At 41.1% G+C, this 9,382-nt stretch overlaps 1 protein-coding gene across 1 annotated transcript in view; it reads right to left on the bottom strand.

Annotated features, from left to right (window-relative positions):
* Positions 1-5,656, bottom strand: part of WDR72 (WD repeat domain 72) — a 248,867-nt gene extending 243,211 nt beyond the window's left edge. The window contains exons 1-2 of the mRNA XM_058294228.2: positions 5,567-5,656; positions 3,571-3,697 (exon numbers count right to left, since the gene is read on the bottom strand). The gene's annotated coding sequence lies outside the window, so the exon portion shown is untranslated. The remainder of the gene's footprint in view (positions 1-3,570; positions 3,698-5,566) is intronic.
* Positions 5,657-9,382: the final 3,726 nt, after the last annotated feature.

The following is a 9,382-nucleotide window of genomic DNA, read 5'->3' on the forward strand; positions in this document are numbered from 1 at the left end:
TTTATGGATTAAAAACAGCAACAGAAAAGTAAGTTGACTTAGTTAAAAGCAGCCCTGGGGACCAGCCTGATTTTGTTTAGACAACAGAAGAGCGAGGAGGAGGCCTGGGCAGAGGGATCGGGCAGTACTCCCAAAAGCCTATGTAAATTTGTACACCAACACTGGAAGAACACTGGCTGAAAGAAGAAAACTTCAGATCACCATCAGAATCACCGGCCAGGCTTATTAAAATGCAGGGTTTCCAGGTTCAAAATCAGATGTAATGGATCAGAACCTCTGAGATAGGGTCCAGGAATCTGCCTTTTTAACTAGCTCTACAAAGAGATCCTCATTCAAGCTCAAGTTAGAAACTGTTATCCTTGAGCCAAGGAACTAGATTCAGTCTCAACACTTTCCCTCCCCATGCACAGATTCAACGCTTGTTAAAATAAGTATTCAGTTAATGAATTAACGTAAGACCAAAAAGAGCAACTCCCTAAAAAGGTTTTAGGGCCCAGGCTTCATGGCCTGGTAAGATTTCAATACCGTCTTGTGTGGGCCTTCCATTGTCCACCACCCTGGTCTCATGCCCTAAACAACTATTTTTTTTTCCTACAATGACCAAAAGCTGAAGTGATTAAACCCTTTTGTCTGCTCCTTCCCACATAGCACATAGAATTTTTCCACCTTTAAGTTAAATATAGATGAGGGTTTCTATAGGTATTGCAAAAACAACAACAAACACAAACAAAAATTAAAAGTTGCCTCAGGTTTTTCCTTTGAAACCAATGTGGAAGAAAGTACCTATGGGGAAAAGTCTAGGTATTTAACTGTTCTGCACATTTTTACAATAATGTTTGCAAGAGAGATGACTCATGCATAATCAAGTTAGAATTTTAAGGCAAATTTTTCCATATGTCAAAGAATTTTAAGCATTAACACCACCAAAGAAAAATTTAAAGAGTGCAAAATATTATAACAAATTCCTCCTAATTTCCATTTTGGTGTCCCAATATAACTAATTTTCTTTCCTCCCCCCCACCCCCTTAGATGGCTCCCTCATCTGTTTGCTCTTTGTCTGTTTCTTGTCTGTTTGTGGGTTTTTTTTCCTTTAGGTTCAGCAGGAACTGAACCCAGGACTTCCCATGGTGGTGGGTGCTCAACTACTTCAGTCATATCTGCTCCCTGCTCATTTTATTTTTTTTTGCTCATTGTCTGCTCATTGTCTTGCTCATTTTTGCTTGCTGTCTGCTTGGTTTTTTTTTTTTTTTTTTTGCTCAATGTCTGCTCATTGTCTGTCTTCTTTAGAAAGCACCAGGAACCAAACTCAGGACCTCCCATGTGGAAGGCAGGTGCCCAACACTTGAGCCATATCCACTCCCCTAATTTCCACACTCAAATTTTTTCTAAGACTCATTTCAATAACTCATACTGAAACAATGACTAAAGCCTGAAACAAGGCCTAAGACGGTCTGAGATCCTAAACATGCAAATGTAAAAATGTAGACTTTTTCAGCAAAAGAACACTCAAAAGTGGGCAGTCAGAATATTGCCCTAAAATAGCTAATTCCACTGCCTTACATGAAGAAAAGCCTGTAGTGGCTGGGGAACAGGGGTAGTGATGGATGGACTAGATAATGCCATACCTACTTCACTCTAAAACATTTTCTGTTCTGCTTTTTATAATATGCATGAAAGCTGTAAATCCTCTCATTACTCAAGGATGATTGAGAGTAGTGTTCCCTTGTTTCTAATCAAGGAAAGGAGAGAGGTATAGTGGACCATATAGGTGGAGTGCATCTGACAGGCTAGCGTTTTACATGGGAATAAACCTTCCAACAATGATGCGAGGCAGACACCCTTTTCAGATACACTTGAAGAGTAAATTAGTGCCCATTAATGCAAAAATAACAATATGATCCCCAATTTAAATTTGAGGAAACTAAAGTTCAGAGAGGTAAGATAATTTGCCAAGGTCAAGTAGCCTGTAAAGTATATGGCCATGACAGCTTGGGGACAGCCTGCTGTGATTTGTGGTCTCCATTTGTCATGCACTCTTTCTCATCCTATCATACCTTCCCTGCAAACTTTTCCCTTGGCCTTGGATGCTCTTCCTTAGAATTCCTCCTAGCAATCTACCCAACCTTCAAAAGTGGAATTAAATTTTAACTTCTTTTCAGTCTCCCCTGGTTGTTATTCAGCACTCCTTAACTCCCAGGACTGTTTTTCTCCTTTTTCTCCCCAGCACTCTTTTATCTCCCTATATCCAAGCACTTATCACCCTGAGTCTGTTATCTGAACTATAATTGAACTGTGAATGCCAGGGCAGGAACCTGTTCCCTTTCTTTTGCATTCTGCTGGCAGGGACTTTTATCCATAACAAGGTATTAAAAATAAATATAAGGAGGAATCATAGAATTAATGTTATTGTTATGAATTCATTGTGAAGAAATCTTTATTTGTTATGCCTTCAAAGTCACTTCTCATTCCCAAAGACAAACCAGTCTGTAAATGGAAGAATGTAACTCTGAATTCTGCAAAGAGCAAAAGGCAGATAAAAAATATATATACTCAGCTATACACATGCATGCTAATTTCTACTAAAGCAGCCTGAAATCATAACAGCTTTTTAAGTCTACAAAACTCAAAGCTGACCCACAGAAAATATAGTCAATTAGCCAATGAGATAAATGGTTCAATAAGTTACAACTCCCTCATCTCATACTTGCTTATTTTTCTAAACACCTATGTGTAGGATGTTACATTTTTCAGAGTTAAATAGCATCTTAATGGAAAGAAAAAGAGTAGGGATGTCAGTGTTGAAGAATCAAATTACTACTAAGGCAGGTTAATTTAGGGAATGAAAAGATATATCTAGGACCTAGCAGAAAACCACCGCTGTGAATGGGTGGCCCTGAATTCCATCTGGAAATCCTCTGAGAGAAAGAGCCCCACAAGAAAGCTGCTGGACGAACCCATGAGAACTCCCCCACCCTGCCCACATTGAGAATGGGATTTCATCCTCGATTAAGAAAAAGCCCCGGATATTCTCAAAGGATCTTATTATTGCCTCTCCCCTACCCCTACCCAGGGGAACTGACAGGTGGGGTAGTCAATCAAAACAGCAAACAATTGGAACCCTTCTCCTAAACATTAGCAAGTGGGAGGAATAATTAATGGTTTAAAAAGCAAGTGCAGAGGCAAAATTATCTCTTTTTTCCCTTCTCTGGCTGAACTAGTCCATAAGGATACTTGGGAACCTGTAATCTGTTATTTTCTCCCATTTCTACTCTCTTCCCTCATTTCCTTAATAAACTACTGGTCTAACTAAACCGGCATGTTCTTAAATTCTTTTATGTAACATAGCCAAGAACCTAGAGGAAATCAGGCAGTACTACCATTTGTTGACAATTTATTATGTTTTAGGCACTATGCCAGTTACATTATGTGCTTCACTTCATCTGATCTTCATAATGACCCTAGGCATTATTATTATCTGCATTCCAAATACAAGGAAAATGAGGCTTAAAGAACATAAGTACTTGCCCAAGATCAGAGCTAGAGACAGGACCCTCAGTCTCGAAAACTCACACTCTAAATGCTGCTCCACCGGACCTCCTGCTTGGGTGCATCAGGGGTGACCAACATGTTAGCTCATCCTCCGGAAATTAAAGCGAACCCTAGAGGTGACACTCATCCAGAGCAGGAACACCTAGCTCTAGAAAGGAAGATTATCATTTTTAGCCAAGTCCAAAAGGCTCCTACTGCCCTTTCTGACCAATCCCCTCATTCTGTAATAAGAAAAATGGCACACTGAAATTAAGTGATTTGCTGGAACCCCAAAGTTAATGAAGGAACTTGCGAGGTCTCGAAAGCTGATCTGGAGCTAGAACTCTGTCCACAGATAACATTCAGTTCCAGTCTCCACATCATCTCCCTCTCTCTACTTCAGCCTAAAGCAGACTTGAATGTAAAACTTTTAAAAACTGGGGACTATTAAAAAAAAATAACCATACCTTTAGAACAGAACTCCAAAGAGCTGTCTTTTAAGATATGCTGACAATTCTTAATAAAAATTGCCCCATACTGTGTGCACCATTATTAAGTAGCAGATAGAATAAATGAATTGTCAAGCCACAAGATATCTGAAGGTGGCAATCTTGAAACCTTGTAAATTCCTGATACCATTACTTTCATGGTTCCATTAAATTATTTTATAGCTTAAATATATTCTTCCATTCCAACTGGTCTCTATAAACTAGAACCTCAGATATTGAAAGCATTCACTCCATTGGGTAGAAATTGTTACTATAAGATTTCACTGACATGGAGAAGCTTAACAATTGATATTTTATTCATGATAAAATAACTGAAATTTTAAACTATCTTTTTGTAAAGAGGTGAAAATATTAGAACTCAACACAGTACTAATTTGAGAGTGGGGGTGTGCTCTGAAATCTCTTCATGGCCACTTCAGGACAAAATTGCTTCTCTTTTTCCTCCAACCCTTTGCATTCTTTACAGAAAACATTATTGGTATATTTTAATATTGAAGGAACTAAAAGAAGGCTAAGGAAGAAGTGATATTTACAAAAAAGTCACAAGACCAAATTAACATACTTGAATAACAGAAGTGCTTGCTTCTTGGTTTTTAAGTGGTGAGGATTAAGGAGGGTAGGTAGAGAATAACTGCATCTGGTATTGGGGCATAGGAAGAGTATGAAAGGAGCAAATAAAAGTTTCTAAACTTTTTTTTCAGGTACAAATATTCCCAACAGGTGACCTAGTCTCCCACAAGTGACCTTGAACTCCCGTAGCATAAAAATGCAAGAGGGAGGAAGGGGGGTAAGGAAGCACCCGTTCCCGAAGGGGATATTCTCACTAGGTCACCTCTTGTAGATTTTTATCAACGCCAACTTTCTCCCCTTCCAAGCTTACAAATAACGAAACCCTCGTGTCCACAGTCTTTACTGGTTCTGCTGCAAGCGCGCGGCAGAAAGTTTCCCCCGGGGCCCGCCGGGACTCAGCCCTAAGAGGACTGGCACACCGGAGCCGGCCCGCGCCCACTCTCCGTCTCTCTTCCAGCCACAGGGATTGCAGGACAGAGAGTATGCTGTCACTGAACTCAGTTTTGAAAACAACTCAACCAACTCCACAGAAGTCCCGGGTCCCAGGAAACTCTCCCAAACGGGGCAGGCAGGTCCCTACAAGTACCCGGCGCAGGCGCCTCCCAGTTCCGCAGGCAGGAATGCTGCGCCCCCGCCCCCCACTCCGCAAACTCCCCGACAGGACCGAGGGGACAGACGCGCGGCTTCGCTCACTGCCGGTGCGATATCTAGAAAAGAGACTGAAAAGGGACTTTTCCACGTGCAAGAACTCGATGCGAAACGAGGAGGTTAGAGCAGCTATTACACTGCGCCCACCTTCCTCCCGCGCCCCCAGGGCTTCCAAACACCGGGTCAGGCCAGACCGCCGCACCGCCGGGCTCTGCGAGCTGGAGGCCGAGCGCGCAGAAGCCCAGGGCACCCAAACACCCGCAACCCGGGAAGAGGAGGCCGGCCCGCAGCGCGGAAGGAGCCCGCCTTACCCGAGCCGCCGAGCGGGCGCAGCGCAGCAGCAAGCGCGGGGCAGCCGCTCGCCGGCCGCGCTCAGAGGCGCCGCGGGCCCGCGCGACCCCGCCCCGGCCCTCCCACCGCGCGCCCTGGTTCTGTCCGGCCCGGGCCGCCTTGCGTCCAGGCTGGCGGTGACTCCAGGAGCTGGCCCGGCCGGGCGGTCAAGTGCCCCGCCTTCCGGGACTAGATAAAACCAAGCTGGGATGGGAAAAATCCTGGTAGCCCAAGTGGAGGCGGAGCGTGAACTCTTGACCCCGGGGCACTGCCTTTTGGAAGCCCCAAGACCTTTTTCAGGGATGGGAGGAAATTACCCTGGAGAGTGCGATTCCTGGTATCTAGGGTGAACAAAACATTCAACGCGGAAACCAGCTTCTTAGCCCGCCTCGGTGGGCCGAGTACCATGCCTGAGTAGTTCAGAAAAATGGCAGGGATTGTTTGCTTTTCTCAGGGTTTCAGTTATTTTACTTTACTAACCGTATGGGCTTCCTAGTTGTGGATTCTAAGACGCCTGGAAGCAGGTGGGGAGAGATTTTTTACCACTCCCTTTTCATAATACCTGTCTTCCCAAATCTTGAGGACATTTGGCCAGGCCTAAGTGGGAGGATCACAAATTCAGGTCTCTGAGGTTACACTTCACATTTCCTTGTGCAATACCAATGAAGGCATTGACGGTAGTGAACTTTACCTGAGCCCTATCATCCTGGAAAACAAAAGGATTTTTTTAAAAAAATCCCCCTACCCCTTTCTGTTCCAGAGATGGCTTACAGCAAGGAACAATTCTTCCCCATATGACTTGGATAAAAGTCGCTTATGACAGGGCTAGGCACGGGTTCTCCCAATTCCCATTCTTCGCATCATAAATGATTGGCTGAATTGTCTATACTTACCAATCTGACAAATACCTGCCAACTTAACCTGACCAAACTTTAGATAAGCCTCTCCTTCCTTCAGCCTGAGCCAGCATACTGCCCCACCTGAGAACAGGCTGACCTCAGGGTAAACTCTGATCAGCAAAATCATACTACCCTTGGTCATCCCACTACCTCTCCAGTGGTTCTTTCTACTGTTGTTTACTTCTCTAAATAAAAGAAAATGCTTTTTTTTTGCCTAACCTTTAAGATACTTGCGTATCTCAGGATCAGAGTATTCTCCCAGTTAAAACTGTCCCCTATTGCCCCAATGCAATAGTTTTTTTCCACTCTTTTCAAATAAATCAGACTCCTTATCTAAGTCTGATTTATTTTTTATTTGGCATCATAAAATGTACTTATTAGATTTTTTTTTTAATGGAGGAAGGGGCCCATGAAGTCAAAAGTCCCTAGGGCCCCCAAAAACCATAACGGGGCACCAGGTCAGATTCTCATCTGTTAAGTGGAGAAGCTGGATTATATAGACCAAGACCCTTTTGGATCAAAACCAATGCATTCAGAAGCAGAATTTCTTGCCCCTGGCCGGTCAGTAGGTAGCAACGGCAGAATGACTTATCCACCAGTTTAATCTATAAAGCGTAGGGATCATTTCCTGTGCCTGGTTTATGGGATGAAATGGAGGTCTTCAAATGATCTTTCTTAAAAGCCCACCACAAAGAGGAAGAAGGTTTAACTGTGCATTGATCTATAAGTCTTTCTCTGATTCTGATATAGTAGCTATTGGTTATGGTAAAGGTCTACCTTTCTGGTTTCTGATTCATGTGTAATTAGATAAGATACTATAACTGGAAAAGATTTTTAAACTGCAAAGCACAAACCACATGATATGCAATATTATTTCTGGTTCAACCAAATAAAATGTTGTAATCTCCCTAGGTTAACTTAAAAGTTCTTAATTGGCTATATATATATCATGTGTTTATTTTCTAAGATTTAACTACTTGAAAATAAATATAAAAAATAGGGAAGAGGAAAATATATAGCTCCAGTCATACCAATCTAAAACAACCACTAACTCTATGTTATTATGTTTTTCTTTGATTGTAATATATTGTTTACATATTTATAATCACTATAGAGATACAATTGATATACTTTTATAATACTACACTACAAAAAATTTTCTATATTGATACATTGTCTTCATTTTTAATAGCTACATATTAGACCACCAAGTAAATGTTTCATAATATTCCTATTTCTCACATGCTGGGCATTTGTTTCCAATTTTTCACTAAAATATACTGTGTTGAATATTCTGTGAGGCAAAATTCCAAGAAGCAGACTTATTAAGTCAAGATGTATCACCATTTTTTATGCCTCTAAATATATCTTTCCAAGTTGATTTCCGAGAGTTAAAACCATTATTTGCAACAGTGTATGAGAAAGTCAATTTCTCTGATCCTAGCATGAGGATTAAATATACAAATTTGTAGTGTTTGCTAATTTAATGCACTAGATTATCATTAGCTTCAGATGGGTAGAGACTGTATTTGATTGTACACCATCCTATCTCCACTTACTAGCATAGAATTTAGCTACTGAGTAATTACTCAATAATTATTTGTTAAGTAGTGAATGAAATACTGAATGAAAGAAAAAATGTATACCTAACTGCATTTTGAAGCACATAAATCTCCTAATTTTTACCAATCTTAATCCTTAGGCTAATAAGAAGTCAATAAAAGCTGACCTAGAGGTATCCTTTACAGAGAAAAAATTAAATCGTGAGAGTGATGTCACCAAGATGGTAGAGTCCATCTCCCTACAGAACTTTTAAAAATCTAGCAAAAGCTGATGGCTCCATCTTTCTCAGAGCTCCAGAAAATAGTGAAAGGCTGTGCTGGTTTGAGTTTTTTGTGGACCCAGGAAAATTGTGTTCTTAAATTGGTCCATTCCTGTGGACATGGGACCCTTTGATTGGATTGAATTCAGTTGGGGGCTTTTGATTGGAATACTTCAATGAGGCATGACCCAGAGTGGGTCTTGATCCTTTTGCTGGAGTCCTTTATAAATATGAGAAACATGCAGAGACACACAGAGAAAGAGAGCTGCCATTTTACCCTCCCTTGTGAGAGGGGACTCCAATATTGCCTGTAGCTACAGGAAGACAGAGAAACCCCAAGTCATATGCCTGATCTCAGCTGAGCTCAGGGAGAAAGGGAGCCTTGAGGAAAAGGCAGAGACAAGCTACCATTTTGCCTTGCCAAGTGGCAGGAGTCCAGGATTGCCAGCAGCCAACCTTTGGTGAGACAGCATCTCTGTTGATGCCTTGGTTTGGACATTTTCACAGCCTCAGAATTGTAATCTCTTACCCTAGTAAATTCCCATTACAAAAGCCAACCCACTTCTGGTATTTTGCATTGGCAGCCTTTGAAAACTAAAACAAAGGGTTACATCAATAAATTAGATAATCTAGAGGAAATGGACAAATTCCCAGAAAGACATAACTTGCCTGCATTGACTCAAGAACAAATATAACAACACACCTATAACAAGATAAGAGATCGAATCATTAATCAAAAATCTCCAAACAAAGAAAATTCAGCAAAGTGTCAGGATAAAAGATTAACACACAAAGATCAACTGTCTTTGTATACATCAATGAAGAATAATCCAGAAAAGAATTCAACAAATCAATTCCATTTATGATAGCAACTAAAAGAATTAAATAGAAATACATTTAACCAAGGATGTAAAGGACTTCGGATATTATTCAGTTGTTAACAAGGGAAAAGTTTCTGAAACATGCAACAACATGGATAAGCCTTGAAGACAACATGTGGTGTGAAATAAGACACAAAAGGACAAGTATTATATGATCTCACTTATATGAAATAGACAGAATATGAAAATTCGTAG

This window comes from Dasypus novemcinctus, chromosome 3 (assembly GCF_030445035.2).
Source record: "Dasypus novemcinctus isolate mDasNov1 chromosome 3, mDasNov1.1.hap2, whole genome shotgun sequence".
Classification (NCBI taxonomy): Eukaryota; Metazoa; Chordata; class Mammalia; order Cingulata; family Dasypodidae; genus Dasypus; species Dasypus novemcinctus.